Consider the following 20,000-nt stretch of genomic DNA (forward strand, 5'->3'; position numbering starts at 1 on the left):
TCCATATTCTACTTTGCCACATAAATACTTTTTTATTGTCTTAACTCTTATTGCTTTCCTTTTCACATCTAAATCCATCAATTTCAAACCCCCCTCACTGTAATCTGCTATTAATGTTTTTGCTGATATTTTTACTCCTTTCCCACCCCACACAAAAATATTCACAGCCTCTTTTATTCCATTTAACACCCAGTCTGGTAAATCAATTGCTCCCATCACATAATTACATTTAGTTAACAATAAAGAATTAACCACTACCACTTTTCCTCTTAGTCTTAATTCCCTTAGTCTCCAAAACTGTAACACTTGCTTGATTTTGTTTAGCACTCCTGACCATGTTGCATCTCTTGCCTCTTTTGCATTCTCTCCTACGTTTACCCCTAAAATTTTTATAAAATCTTTCGTTATTTTAAATGGAACATCTGACCCTTCCACCCTTATTCCTCCTATACTCATTATTTCAGATTTTTCCACATTTATTTTAGCACCTGACGCTTTCCCATATTTTTCCATCTGTTTTCTAATTTTATTTATACTCTCTATATCCCTAACTGTAAAAGTTGTATCATCTGCATATTGATGTATTACACTCAATCCTCCATTTGGTATTTGAATACCTTTTATTTCCTTGTCATTTTTGATGAGTGTCGCCAGTGGCTCAGCTGTTATTGAATACAATATTGCAGACAACGGACAGCCTTGCCTTACTGACCTCTCTAACTGAAAGGGGTCAGTTAACACCCCATTAACCTTAACACAACTTTTAGCATTTACATATATTAATTTTATCCACTTTTGCATTCTCTCTCCAAACCCAAATCTCCCCATTGTCTGTTCTATAAAGCTATGTTCCACCCTATCAAAAGCCTTATTTAAGTCTATAGATAAAACCAATCCCCCTTTCCCATCTTTCCCCATCCCTTCTACTACGTCCCTTATTGTGCAAATTGTATCTGTAATGTCTCTTCCCTTTATGCTATAAGCTTGGCTTGGTGATACTATTGACCCTACCACCTCTTTTATCCTATTTGCCAGCACTTTTGTCAGTATTTTATAATCCGTGTTTAACAGACTCAACGGTCTATAATTTTCTAGCTTAAGTGGACTTCCTTTATTTTTATATAGTATTGTGATTACTCCTAGCCCCATAGACTCTGGCATTTCACCTCTCTCTTCCATACTTCTATAAACCTTCCACAATATTGGTGCTACAGTCTCTTCAAAAGTCTTGTAAAACTCATGCGTTAAGCCGTCTGAGCCCGGGCTTTTATTCTTCTTTGTCTGTTTTATTGCTTCTTTTATTTCTTCGATACCTATGTCACTTTCACATGTATTTTTCTCACTTTCACTTAACCTCACACTCACAGAGTTCAAAACTTCCTCCACACACTCCTGTTTAACCCCTTCTTTCTTAAATAGCTTCTTATAAAATATTTCTACTTCTCTTATTATCTCCACATAATCAGTAATCTTATCTCCTTTTTCATTTTCCAACTCTGTTATATACTTTTTCATCTGCTTTTTCTTTTCTAAGTTTAGAAAGAACTTTGTGCTTCTTTCTCCCTCTAACGCATACTGCGCTCTACTCCTTATTATTGCACCCTTGCTTTTTTCTTTTTCATACTCCTCTATTTCTGCATTTATCTGCATAAAGCGTTCTTTATCTTGCTCGGGATTACTTTCTATTTTTTCTGCTTCCCTCTTCAATTCATTTTGCATTACCTCAACTTTGCTCCTTCTCTTAAAATTCCTTTGTTTGGCATATCTAATACTTCTTTTTTTAATTATCCCTTTCATTTTTTCCCACCACTCACATACATTTTCATCAAATAAGATATTTTCCATTTCATAATCTATACATTTTCTGATATTTTCTTTATATGCCTCTTCTTTTAGCAAGTCTGCATTCAAACACCACATTCCTCCCCCCCTCTCCTCCTCGTTCACACCCATCTTTACCATCATCATAGCATGGTCACTTACTCCCACAAACTTATATCTCACATTTTTTATATATTTTAACATTTCCCTTTTGGTTAAACATAAATCTATACGGCTTTGTTTCAAGACTCCCATCACCAATTGTCTTCTAGAGAAGTCTTTTTTGTAGGGATTCTCATCCCTCCATACATCAACTATGTCCTCATTTTGCATCCATTCAGTTAAATATTTTCTGGATACATCTGACTTAAAGTTTGCGCTGCTTGACGCGTCCAGTCTTGTGCACCATACATTAAAGTCACCGACTATTATAAAGTTGCCTTTACACAGCGGCTTAATTTCTTTAAAGACTTCTTTTCTTTCATTTTCTGTGTTAGGTGCATAAATGTTTATCAGCCTGAACAGTTCATTGTGAAATACAAATTCAATCACTAACAATCTCCCATTTCCATCCTTGTATATTTGCTTCACATTGTTTAATCGATCTCCTTTTATCAGGGTTGCCACGCCACAGGATTTTGCAGTCCCATGATTAGAAATAATTTCACCTTCCCACCTCTTTCTTATGTTGTCCATTATTTCATCAGACCAGTGTGTCTCTTGCAAACAGAGTATATCCGCTTTTAACAAACCCTTCACCTTCTCAAACTTATTTTCATCTCTTAACCCATTGCTATTCAAACAGGCAATGTTCATAATGCCCCACATAGCAAGTATCATAATTTTGAAAAAAATCATACTCATTTTGCTCAATCCATGCACTTACTTTCTGCAGTGTGCTCCTCCATTTCTTTCTTCTTTCTTTTCTTCTGCACCCTTTTTCCTTCGCTTGTGTCCATGTCCTCGTCCTCGATTGTCTCTAGACTCTCTGGCACTCCTCCACATCCCTCCACTTGCAGCTTTTCGCCTTGCCCTTTTGCACTGTCACCCTCCTGACTCTCTCCATCACCTTTCGCTGTTTCCCCTTCTCCATTTTCACACTCCAAGCCCTTCATAGCCATCTCCTTTCCGGGTTCCGCTCTCCTTTCTTTCTTTTTTCTTTCTCTCTCTCTCTGCCTCTGCCCTGGAGCCTCCTCCTCTTGACTGCTCACATTCTCAATCGCTCTCCACTCCACTGTTCTTTCTTCTCCACTCCATGCATCCCTTCTTTCTTCTCCAGTCGCTTCACCTTCCTTTCCTTCGATCTCCACCTCTTCATCCACCTCATACAGATCCGAATCCTCCTCATTGCTGTTTTCCTCATCCATCTCCGGCAGTGTTTCACACACACATAATCCAGGTCGCATATTGCACATAATGCAGTTCACCTCCTTGCACTCTCTGGCGTAATGTCCCTGCTTGTCACATTTAAAACATCTGAAGCTTGGGCAGTCTCTTACAATGTGACCTGGCTGAATGCACAGGCGACAGACTTTCACTTGCCTGTCATGTATCACTCTGAAGTGCTCAGTCCCTCCTAGTGTCTCAAACTTTGTTGAATATGGCAGTGATTTTACCACATCATTGAATTTTACCTTTAAAAATCTTGTCCCATCAGCGATATCTGTCCCCGGCCACATTCTCCTTTTCACTCTTGAGACCGCTTTAACTCCCCATTCCGACAGCTTTCTCAGTATCTCCTCATCCTGAATATACATTGGTAGACCAAGAAATGAGACCACCATCTCCATACAGTCCACCTCTTTCGCCATAATCCGACTGTTCTTTATCTTTAGCCCATCCAACAACTTCTTCTTTCCTTTTTCCTCTTCCATTGTCAGCTCGTATTCTTTTGGTGTTTTGTATCTACAGCCGATCACCACTCCACACTCTTCTCTCACTTTCTTCAGTATCTCCATCATCGTTATTCTATCTTCTCCTTCTATTTCCACCAGCACTGTGAGCCTCTTTTCATAATTCCTTCTTCTTTGGTCCCGTTCTCCATCCATTTCCCTTGTGTTCCTTTTCTCCAGGCCTCTTCCCACCTCCATTTTGTCATCCAACATTGTAGCCATCTCAGCACAGAAAGTATCTATCCCCAAACAGCAATAGCCGTTTGGGGATTAAATAACTTGACTACCCACCAATTCCTCTTTTTCAAAAAGGTTGTTTTAAAAACACAGGCTTCAGTTTCCAGTTCTCAAAACTCAAAACACTCTCTGTTTGCTTTCTCCAACAAGCTGTACCACTTCCTGCTTCCACTAGAGGGCGCTCAGCGTGGTATGGCCGTAAGCGAGGGCTGCTCCAAAAAGTGGGCTATTTAAAGATCAGCCTCCGTAAAAGCCAGCATATTATATAAATAGTGAAGAAAAGGCAAAAGCTTACAGCACCTGGTATTCCCAGGCGGTCTCCCATCCAAGTACTAAGCAGGCCCGACGCTGCTTAGCTTCCGAGATCAGACGAGATCGGGCGCTCTCAGCGCGGTATGGCCGTAAGCGAGGGCTGCTCCAAAAAGTGGGCTATTTAAAGATCAGCCTCCGTAAAAGCCAGCATATTATATAAATAGTGAAGAAAAGGCAAAAGCTTACAGCACCTGGTATTCCCAGGCGGTCTCCCATCCAAGTACTAAGCAGGCCCGACGCTGCTTAGCTTCCGAGATCAGACGAGATCGGGCGCTCTCAGCGCGGTATGGCCGTAAGCGAGGGCTGCTCCAAAAAGTGGGCTATTTAAAGATCAGCCTCCGTAAAAGCCAGCATATTATATAAATAGTGAAGAAAAGGCAAAAGCTTACAGCACCTGGTATTCCCAGGCGGTCTCCCATCCAAGTACTAAGCAGGCCCGACGCTGCTTAGCTTCCGAGATCAGACGAGATCGGGCGCTCTCAGCGCGGTATGGCCGTAAGCGAGGGCTGCTCCAAAAAGTGGGCTATTTAAAGATCAGCCTCCGTAAAAGCCAGCATATTATATAAATAGTGAAGAAAAGGCAAAAGCTTACAGCACCTGGTATTCCCAGGCGGTCTCCCATCCAAGTGTAACAATCGGCCTTATCAGCCGAGTTACAAGACTAAAATGGGATCAGATTTAACTGTGAGAGATGACTAGTGGTTAAAAGAATGAGACATAAAAGAAGATTGGTTTAAATAGATTTGGTTTATTTACAAGGTTCACATAAAAGACTTTAAAACAACACGATAAAACGAGGTAAACGCTGTTAAAAGAATACAGTTCATTTGTCCATACCCTAAAAACAGTCCAAGAATCCCAGTGTGTTGATAAGTCCAATGTGAGTGTCCACCGGTGTATATACAATCCACAGAAAGTGTAATCCAAAGTTTGCAGGTGGTGAATGGAAAGGTGAGCTCTAAAATTAGCAACTCCTCAATCCAACAGTTTGGTGACTGTCCTTTGTTTGTCATGCTGCTCTCTTATACAGTTGTACTTCCTGCTTCCTGTCATGTGTCTAGTCACATGGCAGGCCAACCATCCATTTTTTAAAGACACACACTCACTTAAAATGTTAAGAGTAATAAAATGGCCTAAAAAACATGTAAAACACTTAAAACTCTATAATACATTTAAATGATTGTAATAAATAGAGCGGTAAAACACGTCTTTCTAAAAGCCAGCATATTATATAAATAGTGAAGAAAAGGCAAAAGCTTACAGCACCTGGTATTCCCAGGCGGTCTCCCATCCAAGTACTAAGCAGGCCCGACGCTGCTTAGCTTCCGAGATCAGACGAGATCGGGCGCTCTCAGCGCGGTATGGCCGTAAGCGAGGGCTGCTCCAAAAAGTGGGCTATTTAAAGATCAGCCTCCGTAAAAGCCAGCATATTATATAAATAGTGAAGAAAAGGCAAAAGCTTACAGCACCTGGTATTCCCAGGCGGTCTCCCATCCAAGTACTAAGCAGGCCCGACGCTGCTTAGCTTCCGAGATCAGACGAGATCGGGTGCTCTCAGCGCGGTATGGCCGTAAGCGAGGGCTGCTCCAAAAAGTGGGCTATTTAAAGATCAGCCTCCGTAAAAGCCAGCATATTATATAAATAGTGAAGAAAAGGCAAAAGCTTACAGCACCTGGTATTCCCAGGCGGTCTCCCATCCAAGTACTAAGCAGGCCCGACGCTGCTTAGCTTCCGAGATCAGACGAGATCGGGCGCTCTCAGCGCGGTATGGCCGTAAGCGAGGGCTGCTCCAAAAAGTGGGCTATTTAAAGATCAGCCTCCGTAAAAGCCAGCATATTATATAAATAGTGAAGAAAAGGCAAAAGCTTACAGCACCTGGTATTCCCAGGCGGTCTCCCATCCAAGTACTAAGCAGGCCCGACGCTGCTTAGCTTCCGAGATCAGACGAGATCGGGCGCTCTCAGCGCGGTATGGCCGTAAGCGAGGGCTGCTCCAAAAAGTGGGCTATTTAAAGATCAGCCTCCGTAAAAGCCAGCATATTATATAAATAGTGAAGAAAAGGCAAAAGCTTACAGCACCTGGTATTCCCAGGCGGTCTCCCATCCAAGTGTAACAATCGGCCTTATCAGCCGAGTTACAAGACTAAAATGGGATCAGATTTAACTGTGAGAGATGACTAGTGGTTAAAAGAATGAGACATAAAAGAAGATTGGTTTAAATAGATTTGGTTTATTTACAAGGTTCACATAAAAGACTTTAAAACAACACGATAAAACGAGGTAAACGCTGTTAAAAGAATACAGTTCATTTGTCCATACCCTAAAAACAGTCCAAGAATCCCAGTGTGTTGATAAGTCCAATGTGAGTGTCCACCGGTGTATATACAATCCACAGAAAGTGTAATCCAAAGTTTGCAGGTGGTGAAAGGAAAGGTGAGCTCTAAAATTAGCAACTCCTCAATCCAACAGTTTGGTGACTGTCCTTTGTTTGTCATGCTGCTCTCTTATACAGTTGTACTTCCTGCTTCCTGTCATGTGTCTAGTCACATGGCAGGCCAACCATCCATTTTTTAAAGACACACACTCACTTAAAATGTTAAGAGTAATAAAATGGCCTAAAAAACATGTAAAACACTTAAAACTCTATAATACATTTAAATGATTGTAATAAATAGAGCGGTAAAACACGTCTTTCTAAAAGCCAGCATATTATATAAATAGTGAAGAAAAGGCAAAAGCTTACAGCACCTGGTATTCCCAGGCGGTCTCCCATCCAAGTACTAAGCAGGCCCGACGCTGCTTAGCTTCCGAGATCAGACGAGATCGGGCGCTCTCAGCGCGGTATGGCCGTAAGCGAGGGCTGCTCCAAAAAGTGGGCTATTTAAAGATCAGCCTCCGTAAAAGCCAGCATATTATATAAATAGTGAAGAAAAGGCAAAAGCTTACAGCACCTGGTATTCCCAGGCGGTCTCCCATCCAAGTACTAAGCAGGCCCGACGCTGCTTAGCTTCCGAGATCAGACGAGATCGGGTGCTCTCAGCGCGGTATGGCCGTAAGCGAGGGCTGCTCCAAAAAGTGGGCTATTTAAAGATCAGCCTCCGTAAAAGCCAGCATATTATATAAATAGTGAAGAAAAGGCAAAAGCTTACAGCACCTGGTATTCCCAGGCGGTCTCCCATCCAAGTACTAAGCAGGCCCGACGCTGCTTAGCTTCCGAGATCAGACGAGATCGGGCGCTCTCAGCGCGGTATGGCCGTAAGCGAGGGCTGCTCCAAAAAGTGGGCTATTTAAAGATCAGCCTCCGTAAAAGCCAGCATATTATATAAATAGTGAAGAAAAGGCAAAAGCTTACAGCACCTGGTATTCCCAGGCGGTCTCCCATCCAAGTACTAAGCAGGCCCGACGCTGCTTAGCTTCCGAGATCAGACGAGATCGGGCGCTCTCAGCGCGGTATGGCCGTAAGCGAGGGCTGCTCCAAAAAGTGGGCTATTTAAAGATCAGCCTCCGTAAAAGCCAGCATATTATATAAATAGTGAAGAAAAGGCAAAAGCTTACAGCACCTGGTATTCCCAGGCGGTCTCCCATCCAAGTGTAACAATCGGCCTTATCAGCCGAGTTACAAGACTAAAATGGGATCAGATTTAACTGTGAGAGATGACTAGTGGTTAAAAGAATGAGACATAAAAGAAGATTGGTTTAAATAGATTTGGTTTATTTACAAGGTTCACATAAAAGACTTTAAAACAACACGATAAAACGAGGTAAACGCTGTTAAAAGAATACAGTTCATTTGTCCATACCCTAAAAACAGTCCAAGAATCCCAGTGTGTTGATAAGTCCAATGTGAGTGTCCACCGGTGTATATACAATCCACAGAAAGTGTAATCCAAAGTTTGCAGGTGGTGAAAGGAAAGGTGAGCTCTAAAATTAGCAACTCCTCAATCCAACAGTTTGGTGACTGTCCTTTGTTTGTCATGCTGCTCTCTTATACAGTTGTACTTCCTGCTTCCTGTCATGTGTCTAGTCACATGGCAGGCCAACCATCCATTTTTTAAAGACACACACTCACTTAAAATGTTAAGAGTAATAAAATGGCCTAAAAAACATGTAAAACACTTAAAACTCTATAATACATTTAAATGATTGTAATAAATAGAGCGGTAAAACACGTCTTTCTAAAAGCCAGCATATTATATAAATAGTGAAGAAAAGGCAAAAGCTTACAGCACCTGGTATTCCCAGGCGGTCTCCCATCCAAGTACTAAGCAGGCCCGACGCTGCTTAGCTTCCGAGATCAGACGAGATCGGGCGCTCTCAGCGCGGTATGGCCGTAAGCAAGGGCTGCTCCAAAAAGTGGGCTATTTAAAGATCAGCCTCCGTAAAAGCCAGCATATTATATAAATAGTGAAGAAAAGGCAAAAGCTTACAGCACCTGGTATTCCCAGGCGGTCTCCCATCCAAGTGTAACAATCGGCCTTATCAGCCGAGTTACAAGACTAAAATGGGATCAGATTTAACTGTGAGAGATGACTAGTGGTTAAAAGAATGAGACATAAAAGAAGATTGGTTTAAATAGATTTGGTTTATTTACAAGGTTCACATAAAAGACTTTAAAACAACACGATAAAACGAGGTAAACGCTGTTAAAAGAATACAGTTCATTTGTCCATACCCTAAAAACAGTCCAAGAATCCCAGTGTGTTGATAAGTCCAATGTGAGTGTCCACCGGTGTATATACAATCCACAGAAAGTGTAATCCAAAGTTTGCAGGTGGTGAATGGAAAGGTGAGCTCTAAAATTAGCAACTCCTCAATCCAACAGTTTGGTGACTGTCCTTTGTTTGTCATGCTGCTCTCTTATACAGTTGTACTTCCTGCTTCCTGTCATGTGTCTAGTCACATGGCAGGCCAACCATCCATTTTTTAAAGACACACACTCACTTAAAATGTTAAGAGTAATAAAATGGCCTAAAAAACATGTAAAACACTTAAAACTCTATAATACATTTAAATGATTGTAATAAATAGAGCGGTAAAACACGTCTTTCTAAAAGCCAGCATATTATATAAATAGTGAAGAAAAGGCAAAAGCTTACAGCACCTGGTATTCCCAGGCGGTCTCCCATCCAAGTACTAAGCAGGCCCGACGCTGCTTAGCTTCCGAGATCAGACGAGATCGGGCGCTCTCAGCGCGGTATGGCCGTAAGCGAGGGCTGCTCCAAAAAGTGGGCTATTTAAAGATCAGCCTCCGTAAAAGCCAGCATATTATATAAATAGTGAAGAAAAGGCAAAAGCTTACAGCACCTGGTATTCCCAGGCGGTCTCCCATCCAAGTACTAAGCAGGCCCGACGCTGCTTAGCTTCCGAGATCAGACGAGATCGGGCGCTCTCAGCGCGGTATGGCCGTAAGCGAGGGCTGCTCCAAAAAGTGGGCTATTTAAAGATCAGCCTCCGTAAAAGCCAGCATATTATATAAATAGTGAAGAAAAGGCAAAAGCTTACAGCACCTGGTATTCCCAGGCGGTCTCCCATCCAAGTACTAAGCAGGCCCGACGCTGCTTAGCTTCCGAGATCAGACGAGATCGGGCGCTCTCAGCGCGGTATGGCCGTAAGCGAGGGCTGCTCCAAAAAGTGGGCTATTTAAAGATCAGCCTCCGTAAAAGCCAGCATATTATATAAATAGTGAAGAAAAGGCAAAAGCTTACAGCACCTGGTATTCCCAGGCGGTCTCCCATCCAAGTGTAACAATCGGCCTTATCAGCCGAGTTACAAGACTAAAATGGGATCAGATTTAACTGTGAGAGATGACTAGTGGTTAAAAGAATGAGACATAAAAGAAGATTGGTTTAAATAGATTTGGTTTATTTACAAGGTTCACATAAAAGACTTTAAAACAACACGATAAAACGAGGTAAACGCTGTTAAAAGAATACAGTTCATTTGTCCATACCCTAAAAACAGTCCAAGAATCCCAGTGTGTTGATAAGTCCAATGTGAGTGTCCACCGGTGTATATACAATCCACAGAAAGTGTAATCCAAAGTTTGCAGGTGGTGAATGGAAAGGTGAGCTCTAAAATTAGCAACTCCTCAATCCAACAGTTTGGTGACTGTCCTTTGTTTGTCATGCTGCTCTCTTATACAGTTGTACTTCCTGCTTCCTGTCATGTGTCTAGTCACATGGCAGGCCAACCATCCATTTTTTAAAGACACACACTCACTTAAAATGTTAAGAGTAATAAAATGGCCTAAAAAACATGTAAAACACTTAAAACTCTATAATACATTTAAATGATTGTAATAAATAGAGCGGTAAAACACGTCTTTCTAAAAGCCAGCATATTATATAAATAGTGAAGAAAAGGCAAAAGCTTACAGCACCTGGTATTCCCAGGCGGTCTCCCATCCAAGTACTAAGCAGGCCCGACGCTGCTTAGCTTCCGAGATCAGACGAGATCGGGCGCTCTCAGCGCGGTATGGCCGTAAGCGAGGGCTGCTGCAAAAAGTGGGCTATTTAAAGATCAGCCTCCGTAAAAGCCAGCATATTATATAAATAGTGAAGAAAAGGCAAAAGCTTACAGCACCTGATATTCCCAGGCGGTCTCCCATCCAAGTACTAAGCAGGCCCGACGCTGCTTAGCTTCCGAGATCAGACGAGATCGGGCGCTCTCAGCGCGGTATGGCCGTAAGCGAGGGCTGCTCCAAAAAGTGGGCTATTTAAAGATCAGCCTCCGTAAAAGCCAGCATATTATATAAATAGTGAAGAAAAGGCAAAAGCTTACAGCACCTGGTATTCCCAGGCGGTCTCCCATCCAAGTACTAAGCAGGCCCGACGCTGCTTAGCTTCCGAGATCAGACGAGATCGGGCGCTCTCAGCGCGGTATGGCCGTAAGCGAGGGCTGCTCCAAAAAGTGGGCTATTTAAAGATCAGCCTCCGTAAAAGCCAGCATATTATATAAATAGTGAAGAAAAGGCAAAAGCTTACAGCACCTGGTATTCCCAGGAGGTCTCCCATCCAAGTACTAAGCAGGCCCGACGCTGCTTAGCTTCCGAGATCAGACGAGATCGGGCGCTCTTTTTTTTTTTTTTTTTTTTTTTTTCCTTTATTTAAAAAAATTAAAATTTTGTTACATTTCAGAGATTCACAAGTTTTCCTTAGGTGTTACAACATTTGTGTTTAACATATTTTACATATTTCCCCATAACCACTTTATTGTATGGTCTTTGAATTCAATCATAGGGTTTCCCTTCACCAATATTTCAATAAAAACCTCCTCCTTCTCATGTGATAAAAGATAGTTCTGTATCAAGTTTACAACAATATCCATCCTGTTTTTAAACATAATCCATACATCCACCTTTTTTCCATCATATTTTGCCATGTTCCTCCTTAACCAAATTACATATTTTGCCACTGTTACACATATATTAAAAACATACATTTTACAATCTTCCATACCAAATAGAAACATTTTTTCCCATTTCTTTTGTTCCTCCACATATTTCTTTCCCAAAAGCAGTTTTGCGATTTTTTTTAACTTTCTCATAAAATCTTCCAATTTTTCACAATAGAAAAACAAATGCCGTAAACCTTCCCCTTCTTTTCTGCATACTTTACATATATCATCTTGTTCAAGTCCTATTTTACACAGTCTCATTTCAGTTAAAATACAATTGTGTCTCAATAAGTAGTTAAAATTTTCTAAAACTGGTTCAATATACTTTAATCTTACATTTCCCCATATTTCCTTTTCATTCAAATCATCATACCTTTCTTTCCAGTAGCTGAGTGCTACTGGTTTCGTAAAAGCCCTTGACCTAAAAACCACATACAAATTTTTCACTGTACATTCTTTCAATTTGATTTTTTCCCCAGCAGTCTTTTTAAGATATACCTCCGGCAATTCATTCTCATCACCTGTCTCATTATTGTCAATTTTTTCAATCCATTCCTTTGGTATTGCTTTTTTCAACTCTTCATATTGTTTCTGTAATCTTGTTTTATACACTCTTTTAAAATCATCCGCCACAGCATCCACAATAACTTGTAATGGTAAATATCCTTTTATCACTTCATATAATACATCTTTTACCTGTCTTATGCCTCCATCCCACCATTCCTTATAGTATACTACATTCCCCTCATTTACAATATTTGGGTTTAAGAAAAGAGGCTGTTCTAAAATCTGAGCTCTTCCTTTTGGTAAAATCTGTACATTTTCTAAAAATTCACCCCATGTCTCTAAAACCTCCATATAAAACCTTGGTATTCCTGCTGTCATCCAATTTTTAACCTTCATCCATAAAACATTACACCCCATTTTAAAAAGACCACATTTTTCCAGAAAGTATTCCATCACACATTTCCAAATTACTTCCTTCCTTGTTTCCAAAAAATGTTGAACATTTTTAATTCTTAAAGATTTCATTCTTAAAAAAGTGTCTAAAAGCCCCAAACCTCCTTCCTTAATATCTCCAATCAATGTTTGATATGCAATCTTGGCTCTCCCCTTTCCCCATAAAAACTTTAAAACCCCTTCTTTGATTTTCTTATAATACCCTTGAGGCAATGGGGTTACTGCCAACACATACCAAACTTTAGAAAGCAATAAAGCATTAATAATTAAAACTTTCCCCTTCAAAGTCAAATTTCTGGTCTGCCAAAATCTTAATCTTTTCTCAATTCCAATTAAAACTCCCTCCCAATTCAAATTATCTGTCTTATTAAAATCCATCCCTACCCAAATTCCTAAAATTTTAATCATCTCCTTTTCTTCTTTGAATGGTATGTGTTGTGATATTTCTTGTACATTTCCAATCCTCATACACACACTTTTCCCCACATTCACTTTTGCTCCTGAACCATTACAATAGCGCTCTAAGATCCCCATTGCCTCTTTAATACTCTGAATGTCTTCAACCAACAAAGTAGTATCGTCCGCGTATTGATACACCGGTTCTCTTTTTTCATTTTTCTCAATTTGTATTGCTTTTATGTTTCTGTCTGCCTTTATAGCCAAACCTAAAGGTTCAGCTACCAGCGTGTATAATAAGGCAGACAATGGACATCCTTGTCTTATCGACCTTGTTGGCTGAAAACATTCAGTTAAAAAACCATTACATTTTATACAAGTTAAAACATCCTTATAAAAAATTCGTATCCATTTTCTAAATTTTTCCCCAAACCCGAAACCTTTAAGAACCTCCAATAAAAACTCATGTTCTACTCTGTCAAACGCCTTCTCCAGATCTAAGCTAATTAAAAAAACCCCTTTATCTTTCTCTTTCATATAATATATTGTGTCTCTTATACTTTTAACCACATCTGCTATGTCTTTTCCTTGCACCCCATATGCTTGTGTTGTTTTAATAATCTTGGGTAAAATACTTTTTAATCTATTGGCTAAAACCTTTGCTAAAATTTTAAAATCTGTATTCAGCATTGTTATTGGTCTAAAATTCTTGAGATCTTTTGAATCACCTCTTCTTTTGTATATAATTTTTATCATTCCTATTTTCATTGTTTCACTCAATATCCCTTTCTTAAAAATTTCTTCATAAACCTCTTTTAAAATCGGTACTAATAGCTCTTTAAATTCCTTATAGAATTCATTTGTTAGACCGTCTACCCCTGGACTTTTCCTTGTCGATAATTGTTGGATTGCAATCTCTATTTCTTCTGCTTTAATATCCTCATCACAGAATTTCTTGTCTTCTTTATTTACCTTTGTTTGGATTTGTTTTATTAAAAATTCTTCATCTTCTCTTTTTATTCCTTGTTTTTTAAACAAGTCCATATAAAATTGCCTAACTGTTTTTAAAATTCCTTCCGTTTCCGTCTCTAAATTGCCATCTTTGTTTAAAACCTCTTTTATTAGATCTGCTTTTTGTCTGTTTCTTTCCAGATTAAAGAAAAATTGTGTACATCTTTCTCCCTCTACGGCATACTTTGCTTTACTTCTTACTATTGCACCTTTACACTTTTCTTCTTCCATTAATTTTAGCTTATCTTGTAACATTACTATTTCCTCCATATTCCCTTTCCCCATCTTCTCCGCCTCTTTTCTTAGCTCATTTTCTAGCTTCTTCCTTAACAGTTGTTCTTTTTGTCTTTTGATTTTTTGAAAAAATTGACTATACTCCATTGAGCTTTTCTTTATCTCCCACTTAACATTATCCCACCAAATTACTTTATCTTCCTTATACATATCATTTTTTAGATTTCCTTTTACCACCTTTTTAATTCTGTCCTTAAAATCATCACTTTTTAAAACCTCCGCATTTAAAATCCATACCCCTCTTCCTCTTTCCACTTTTGTAAAATCTATTGTCAAATGCAATAAAGAATGATCACTCAACCCTACAACTTCATAAAATACATCCTTTATCATACCTTCCATTTCCTTCATACATAGAACATAATCTATTCTACTTTGTTTTAGCTCTTTTAAAACCATCTGTCTTCTAGAAAAAGTTCTTCTTGTTCTGTTTCTTTCCCTCCAAACATCAATCAATTGGCAATCCTCCATCATCTTTTTCAATTCTTCTCTACCTTTATCTATTCTAAAAACCATGTTACTTGCCAAGTCTAATTCCGTAAAAACAGTATTAAAATCTCCAATCAAAATACCCTTTTCCCATATTCTTACATTGTCAGATATTTTACTAAAAAACCTTTTCTTTTCTTTCTCTTCATTTGGGGCGTGAATGTTATAAATAATTAAATTCTCTTCTCCTTTTTCTATTTTCACTGCTAAGCTTTTCCCCATTTTATCATCATATATCACTTGTTCTTTTCCTCCTATTCTTCTACTGGTTAAAATAGCTACACCACTTCCCACATTTTCTTCTCCATTATTAAAATACATATTCCCATCCCATTTTGTTTGGAACCTTTTCATACTTTCATTTTTCCAATTTGTTTCTTGCAACACAATCACATCAATTCCTTTACATAATACACACATCATCTCAAATTTTTCCATATTCATCAAACCTCTAGCATTCCATGATATCAGTTTTAAAAACATTGAAAAAAGGTGAAAAAAAAATTGAGTAGATAATTAATGTGTAAAAGAATTAATAATATATTCAAAAAAAGGGGGGGGGGGCTAATCTTCTTCCTCCTCCTCCTCCTCCATTAACACCTGAAAACTATTGACCCATTTAGAATTTTCTGCATCCTTATTCTGTTCTTTTCTTCTCTTTCTCTTTGCACCTTCAATATTGGGTTTTACCTTAATAGTCCTTCTTCTTACTACTTCTTTTCCGTCCCTCCATCTGTCTGTCTTTTCCAGTTCTTTATTTTCCTCCCATGCACCTATTGTTTGCTCTTCCTTGCTTTTTAGTTCTTGAATCTCCATTGCCTCTAAAGTTCTCTGTGTTAATTCCAGCGGTGTCCATATCTCTTCCCTCTCTCCTTTCTGAAAGGTCCCCAACTCCTCTTGGTTTTCTCTTTCTTTAATTTGCTCCAAGTCACCTTTTGTTTGCTCTTCCTTGCTTTTTGGTTCTTTATTCTCCATTGTCTCGAAAGTTCTCTGTGTTATTTCCAAAGGTGTCCATATATTTTCCATTTCCCCTTCCTGAGAGTTCTCAATTACCTCTTGATTTTCTACGTTGGCTTCTTTATTTGTTTCCTTTTCTGTCCCAGCCTCTTCCTCATTTTCCACTTCCTCAATTTCTGTTTCTTTCAACATTTGCCTTCCTTCATTGAAAATTTCTTCATTATGTAATACGTTCTCCCCCTCCATCCAACACTCGCATCTTACCAGCACTCTTCTGCAATCCGGGCACTTTATTGCCTCACAATCTCTTGCGAAGTGTCCTTGCTCCTCGCACTGAAAACACTTGAATTCCGGACAGTCTTTGAACATATGCCCTGGACTCATACACAACCGACAGGTTTTCACCTGCCGATCGTGTAAAATCCGGCAATATTGTGTTCCTTCCTCCGTGTTAAATTTTGTGCTATATGGGAGCGACACCACTTCCTTCGGGAATTTAACCCTTAGGTACCTCGTACCGTCTGCAATTTCTGTGCCCGGATACATCCTCCTTCTAATATCAGATGCTGGTGTTACTCCCCAATCTTTTAATTTATCAAGAATCTCTGAATCTTCAATGTAGGCCGGCAAATGTATGAAGGAAACCACATATTCTCTATCCTGCAAATGTCTTATTTTGCACATTTTTCCTTTTATCTTTAATTCATCATCCAAGTCCTTGCAATCCTCTTTACTCCTCAGTGTTATTTCATATTCCTTTGTTTGCCTAGGTCTTACTGCCAGTATCTTACCTCCTCCAATTCTTTCATTCACTGCTTTTATAATATCCTCCGCTCTTGCATCTCTCAACTCCACCATATCCACAATCACTGTTGCCTCTTTGGAGTACTTCTTTTTGTAATCCGTTCGTTTCTGTCCATCTCGTTGTCTTATTTCCCGTCCATTTTCTGTTTCGTCTCGTCTTTCTCCAGGCATATACACGTCTTCACCTTGTAATCTGTCCGTTCTTGAAGCCATAATCACTACAAAAACTTCCCAGACAGCACAATGCTGCTGGGAAGCTTAGCCACTAACAAAAAAACAAATCAAAAATAAGAAAAAACAACTGTCCACAAACCAAACAAATAAAAAACAAAACAGAGTGAGCCTTTCTCACCCACTGCAGCCGAACACTTCCTGTTTTACCAGCAACTCACTAGCGCCCCCAGGGTGGTATGGCCGTAAGCGAGGGCTGCTCCAAAAAGTGGGCTATTTAAAGATCAGCCTCCGTAAAAGCCAGCATATTATATAAATAGTGAAGAAAAGGCAAAAGCTTACAGCACCTGGTATTCCCAGGCGGTCTCCCATCCAAGTGTAACAATCGGCCTTATCAGCCGAGTTACAAGACTAAAATGGGATCAGATTTAACTGTGAGAGATGACTAGTGGTTAAAAGAATGAGACATAAAAGAAGATTGGTTTAAATAGATTTGGTTTATTTACAAGGTTCACATAAAAGACTTTAAAACAACACGATAAAAGGAGGTAAACGCTGTTAAAAGAATACAGTTCATTTGTCCATACCCTAAAAACAGTCCAAGAATCCCAGTGTGTTGATAAGTCCAATGTGAGTGTCCACCGGTGTATATACAATCCACAGAAAGTGTAATCCAAAGTTTGCAGGTGGTGAATGGAAAGGTGAGCTCTAAAATTAGCAACTCCTCAATCCAACAGTTTGGTGACTGTCCTTTGTTTGTCATGCTGCTCTCTTATACAGTTGTACTTCCTGCTTCCTGTCATGTGTCTAGTCACATGGCAGGCCAACCATCCATTTTTTAAAGACACACACTCACTTAAAATGTTAAGAGTAATAAAATGGCCTAAAAAACATGTAAAACACTTAAAACTCTATAATACATTTAAATGATTGTAATAAATAGAGCGGTAAAACACGTCTTTCTAAAAGCCAGCATATTATATAAATAGTGAAGAAAAGGCAAAAGCTTACAGCACCTGGTATTCCCAGGCGGTCTCCCATCCAAGTACTAAGCAGGCCCGACGCTGCTTAGCTTCCGAGATCAGACGAGATCGGGCGCTCTCAGCGCGGTATGGCCGTAAGCGAGGGCTGCTCCAAAAAGTGGGCTATTTAAAGATCAGCCTCCGTAAAAGCCAGCATATTATATAAATAGTGAAGAAAAGGCAAAAGCTTACAGCACCTGGTATTCCCAGGCGGTCTCCCATCCAAGTGTAACAATCGGCCTTATCAGCCGAGTTACAAGACTAAAATGGGATCAGATTTAACTGTGAGAGATGACTAGTGGTTAAAAGAATGAGACATAAAAGAAGATTGGTTTAAATAGATTTGGTTTATTTACAAGGTTCACATAAAAGACTTTAAAACAACACGATAAAACGAGGTAAACGCTGTTAAAAGCATACAGTTCATTTGTCCATACCCTAAAAACAGTCCAAGAATCCCAGTGTGTTGATAAGTCCAATGTGAGTGTCCACCGGTGTATATACAATCCACAGAAAGTGTAATCCAAAGTTTGCAGGTGGTGAATGGAAAGGTGAGCTCTAAAATTAGCAACTCCTCAATCCAACAGTTTGGTGACTGTCCTTTGTTTGTCATGCTGCTCTCTTATACAGTTGTACTTCCTGCTTCCTGTCATGTGTCTAGTCACATGGCAGGCCAACCATCCATTTTTTAAAGACACACACTCACTTAAAATGTTAAGAGTAATAAAATGGCCTAAAAAACATGTAAAACACTTAAAACTCTATAATACATTTAAATGATTGTAATAAATAGAGCGGTAAAACACGTCTTTCTAAAAGCCAGCATATTATATAAATAGTGAAGAAAAGGCAAAAGCTTACAGCACCTGGTATTCCCAGGCGGTCTCCCATCCAAGTACTAAGCAGGTCCGACGCTGCTTAGCTTCCGAGATCAGACGAGATCGGGCGCTCTCAGCGCGGTATGGCCGTAAGCGAGGGCTGCTCCAAAAAGTGGGCTATTTAAAGATCAGCCTCCGTAAAAGCCAGCATATTATATAAATAGTGAAGAAAAGGCAAAAGCTTACAGCACCTGGTATTCCCAGGCGGTCTCCCATCCAAGTACTAAGCAGGCCCGACGCTGCTTAGCTTCCGAGATCAGACGAGATCGGGCGCTCTCAGCGCGGTATGGCCGTAAGCGAGGGCTGCTCCAAAAAGTGGGCTATTTAAAGATCAGCCTCCGTAAAAGCCAGCATATTATATAAATAGTGAAGAAAAGGCAAAAGCTTACAGCACCTGGTATTCCCAGGCGGTCTCCCATCCAAGTGTAACAATCGGCCTTATCAGCCGAGTTACAAGACTAAAATGGGGTCAGATTTAACTGTGAGAGATGACTAGTGGTTAAAAGAATGAGACATAAAAGAAGATTGGTTTAAATAGATTTGGTTTATTTACAAGGTTCACATAAAAGACTTTAAAACAACACGATAAAACGAGGTAAACGCTGTTAAAAGAATACAGTTCATTTGTCCATACCCTAAAAACAGTCCAAGAATCCCAGTGTGTTGATAAGTCCAATGTGAGTGTCCACCGGTGTATATACAATCCACAGAAAGTGTAATCCAAAGTTTGCAGGTGGTGAATGGAAAGGTGAGCTCTAAAATGAGCAACTCCTCAATCCAACAGTTTGGTGACTGTCCTTTGTTTGTCATGCTGCTCTCTTATACAGTTGTACTTCCTGCTTCCTGTCATGTGTCTAGTCACATGGCAGGCCAACCATCCATTTTTTAAAGACACACACTCACTTAAAATGTTAAGAGTAATAAAATGGCCTAAAAAACATGTAAAACACTTAAAACTCTATAATACATTTAAATGATTGTAATAAATAGAGCGGTAAAACACGTCTTTCTAAAAGCCAGCATATTATATAAATAGTGAAGAAAAGGCAAAAGCTTACAGCACCTGGTATTCCCAGGCGGTCTCCCATCCAAGTACTAAGCAGGCCCGACGCTGCTTAGCTTCCGAGATCAGACGAGATCGGGCGCTCTCAGCGCGGTATGGCCGTAAGCGAGGGCTGCTCCAAAAAGTGGGCTATTTAAAGATCAGCCTCCGTAAAAGCCAGCATATTATATAAATAGTGAAGAAAAGGCAAAAGCTTACAGCACCTGGTATTCCCAGGCGGTCTCCCATCCAAGTACTAAGCAGGCCCGACGCTGCTTAGCTTCCGAGATCAGACGAGATCGGGCGCTCTCAGCGCGGTA

General features: G+C 39.9%; 23 non-coding genes across 23 annotated transcripts in view; all 23 read right to left on the reverse strand.

Moving 5' to 3' along the window:
* Window positions 1–4,238: 4,238 nt before the first annotated feature.
* On the reverse strand, window positions 4,239–4,357 carry LOC141306034 (5S ribosomal RNA). The gene has a single exon (XR_012344995.1). It is a non-coding gene; the product is annotated as a 5S ribosomal RNA (ribosomal RNA).
* Window positions 4,358–4,441: 84 nt separating this feature from the next.
* On the reverse strand, window positions 4,442–4,560 carry LOC141306036 (5S ribosomal RNA). Its single transcript, XR_012344996.1, has one exon. It is a non-coding gene; the product is annotated as a 5S ribosomal RNA (ribosomal RNA).
* Window positions 4,561–4,644: 84 nt separating this feature from the next.
* On the reverse strand, window positions 4,645–4,763 carry LOC141306037 (5S ribosomal RNA). The gene has a single exon (XR_012344997.1). It is a non-coding gene; the product is annotated as a 5S ribosomal RNA (ribosomal RNA).
* Window positions 4,764–5,516: 753 nt separating this feature from the next.
* On the reverse strand, window positions 5,517–5,635 carry LOC141306038 (5S ribosomal RNA). The gene has a single exon (XR_012344998.1). It is a non-coding gene; the product is annotated as a 5S ribosomal RNA (ribosomal RNA).
* Window positions 5,636–5,719: 84 nt separating this feature from the next.
* Window positions 5,720–5,838, reverse strand: LOC141308238 (5S ribosomal RNA). Its single transcript, XR_012347160.1, has one exon. It is a non-coding gene; the product is annotated as a 5S ribosomal RNA (ribosomal RNA).
* Window positions 5,839–5,922: 84 nt separating this feature from the next.
* LOC141306039 (5S ribosomal RNA) lies at window positions 5,923–6,041 on the reverse strand. Its single transcript, XR_012344999.1, has one exon. It is a non-coding gene; the product is annotated as a 5S ribosomal RNA (ribosomal RNA).
* An 84-nt stretch (window positions 6,042–6,125) lies between these two features.
* On the reverse strand, window positions 6,126–6,244 carry LOC141306040 (5S ribosomal RNA). Its single transcript, XR_012345000.1, has one exon. It is a non-coding gene; the product is annotated as a 5S ribosomal RNA (ribosomal RNA).
* Window positions 6,245–6,997: 753 nt separating this feature from the next.
* On the reverse strand, window positions 6,998–7,116 carry LOC141306041 (5S ribosomal RNA). Its single transcript, XR_012345002.1, has one exon. It is a non-coding gene; the product is annotated as a 5S ribosomal RNA (ribosomal RNA).
* An 84-nt stretch (window positions 7,117–7,200) lies between these two features.
* Window positions 7,201–7,319, reverse strand: LOC141308239 (5S ribosomal RNA). The gene has a single exon (XR_012347161.1). It is a non-coding gene; the product is annotated as a 5S ribosomal RNA (ribosomal RNA).
* Window positions 7,320–7,403: 84 nt separating this feature from the next.
* LOC141306042 (5S ribosomal RNA) lies at window positions 7,404–7,522 on the reverse strand. Its single transcript, XR_012345003.1, has one exon. It is a non-coding gene; the product is annotated as a 5S ribosomal RNA (ribosomal RNA).
* Window positions 7,523–7,606: 84 nt separating this feature from the next.
* Window positions 7,607–7,725, reverse strand: LOC141306044 (5S ribosomal RNA). The gene has a single exon (XR_012345005.1). It is a non-coding gene; the product is annotated as a 5S ribosomal RNA (ribosomal RNA).
* A 753-nt stretch (window positions 7,726–8,478) lies between these two features.
* On the reverse strand, window positions 8,479–8,597 carry LOC141306045 (5S ribosomal RNA). Its single transcript, XR_012345006.1, has one exon. It is a non-coding gene; the product is annotated as a 5S ribosomal RNA (ribosomal RNA).
* Window positions 8,598–9,350: 753 nt separating this feature from the next.
* On the reverse strand, window positions 9,351–9,469 carry LOC141306047 (5S ribosomal RNA). The gene has a single exon (XR_012345007.1). It is a non-coding gene; the product is annotated as a 5S ribosomal RNA (ribosomal RNA).
* Window positions 9,470–9,553: 84 nt separating this feature from the next.
* On the reverse strand, window positions 9,554–9,672 carry LOC141306048 (5S ribosomal RNA). The gene has a single exon (XR_012345008.1). It is a non-coding gene; the product is annotated as a 5S ribosomal RNA (ribosomal RNA).
* An 84-nt stretch (window positions 9,673–9,756) lies between these two features.
* Window positions 9,757–9,875, reverse strand: LOC141306049 (5S ribosomal RNA). Its single transcript, XR_012345009.1, has one exon. It is a non-coding gene; the product is annotated as a 5S ribosomal RNA (ribosomal RNA).
* A 753-nt stretch (window positions 9,876–10,628) lies between these two features.
* On the reverse strand, window positions 10,629–10,747 carry LOC141306050 (5S ribosomal RNA). The gene has a single exon (XR_012345010.1). It is a non-coding gene; the product is annotated as a 5S ribosomal RNA (ribosomal RNA).
* An 84-nt stretch (window positions 10,748–10,831) lies between these two features.
* On the reverse strand, window positions 10,832–10,950 carry LOC141305519 (5S ribosomal RNA). The gene has a single exon (XR_012344483.1). It is a non-coding gene; the product is annotated as a 5S ribosomal RNA (ribosomal RNA).
* Window positions 10,951–11,034: 84 nt separating this feature from the next.
* On the reverse strand, window positions 11,035–11,153 carry LOC141306051 (5S ribosomal RNA). Its single transcript, XR_012345011.1, has one exon. It is a non-coding gene; the product is annotated as a 5S ribosomal RNA (ribosomal RNA).
* Window positions 11,154–17,742: 6,589 nt separating this feature from the next.
* Window positions 17,743–17,861, reverse strand: LOC141306052 (5S ribosomal RNA). The gene has a single exon (XR_012345013.1). It is a non-coding gene; the product is annotated as a 5S ribosomal RNA (ribosomal RNA).
* Window positions 17,862–18,614: 753 nt separating this feature from the next.
* LOC141306950 (5S ribosomal RNA) lies at window positions 18,615–18,733 on the reverse strand. The gene has a single exon (XR_012345907.1). It is a non-coding gene; the product is annotated as a 5S ribosomal RNA (ribosomal RNA).
* An 84-nt stretch (window positions 18,734–18,817) lies between these two features.
* On the reverse strand, window positions 18,818–18,936 carry LOC141306053 (5S ribosomal RNA). Its single transcript, XR_012345014.1, has one exon. It is a non-coding gene; the product is annotated as a 5S ribosomal RNA (ribosomal RNA).
* A 753-nt stretch (window positions 18,937–19,689) lies between these two features.
* On the reverse strand, window positions 19,690–19,808 carry LOC141306054 (5S ribosomal RNA). The gene has a single exon (XR_012345015.1). It is a non-coding gene; the product is annotated as a 5S ribosomal RNA (ribosomal RNA).
* Window positions 19,809–19,892: 84 nt separating this feature from the next.
* Window positions 19,893–20,000, reverse strand: part of LOC141306056 (5S ribosomal RNA) — a 119-nt gene continuing 11 nt past the window's right edge. The window contains exon 1 of the ribosomal RNA XR_012345017.1: window positions 19,893–20,000. This exon is cut by the window's right edge and continues 11 nt beyond it. This is a non-coding gene — a ribosomal RNA (5S ribosomal RNA).

The sequence above is a fragment of the Garra rufa genome, unplaced genomic scaffold (assembly GCF_049309525.1).
Source record: "Garra rufa unplaced genomic scaffold, GarRuf1.0 hap1_unplaced_002, whole genome shotgun sequence".
Classification (NCBI taxonomy): Eukaryota; Metazoa; Chordata; class Actinopteri; order Cypriniformes; family Cyprinidae; genus Garra; species Garra rufa.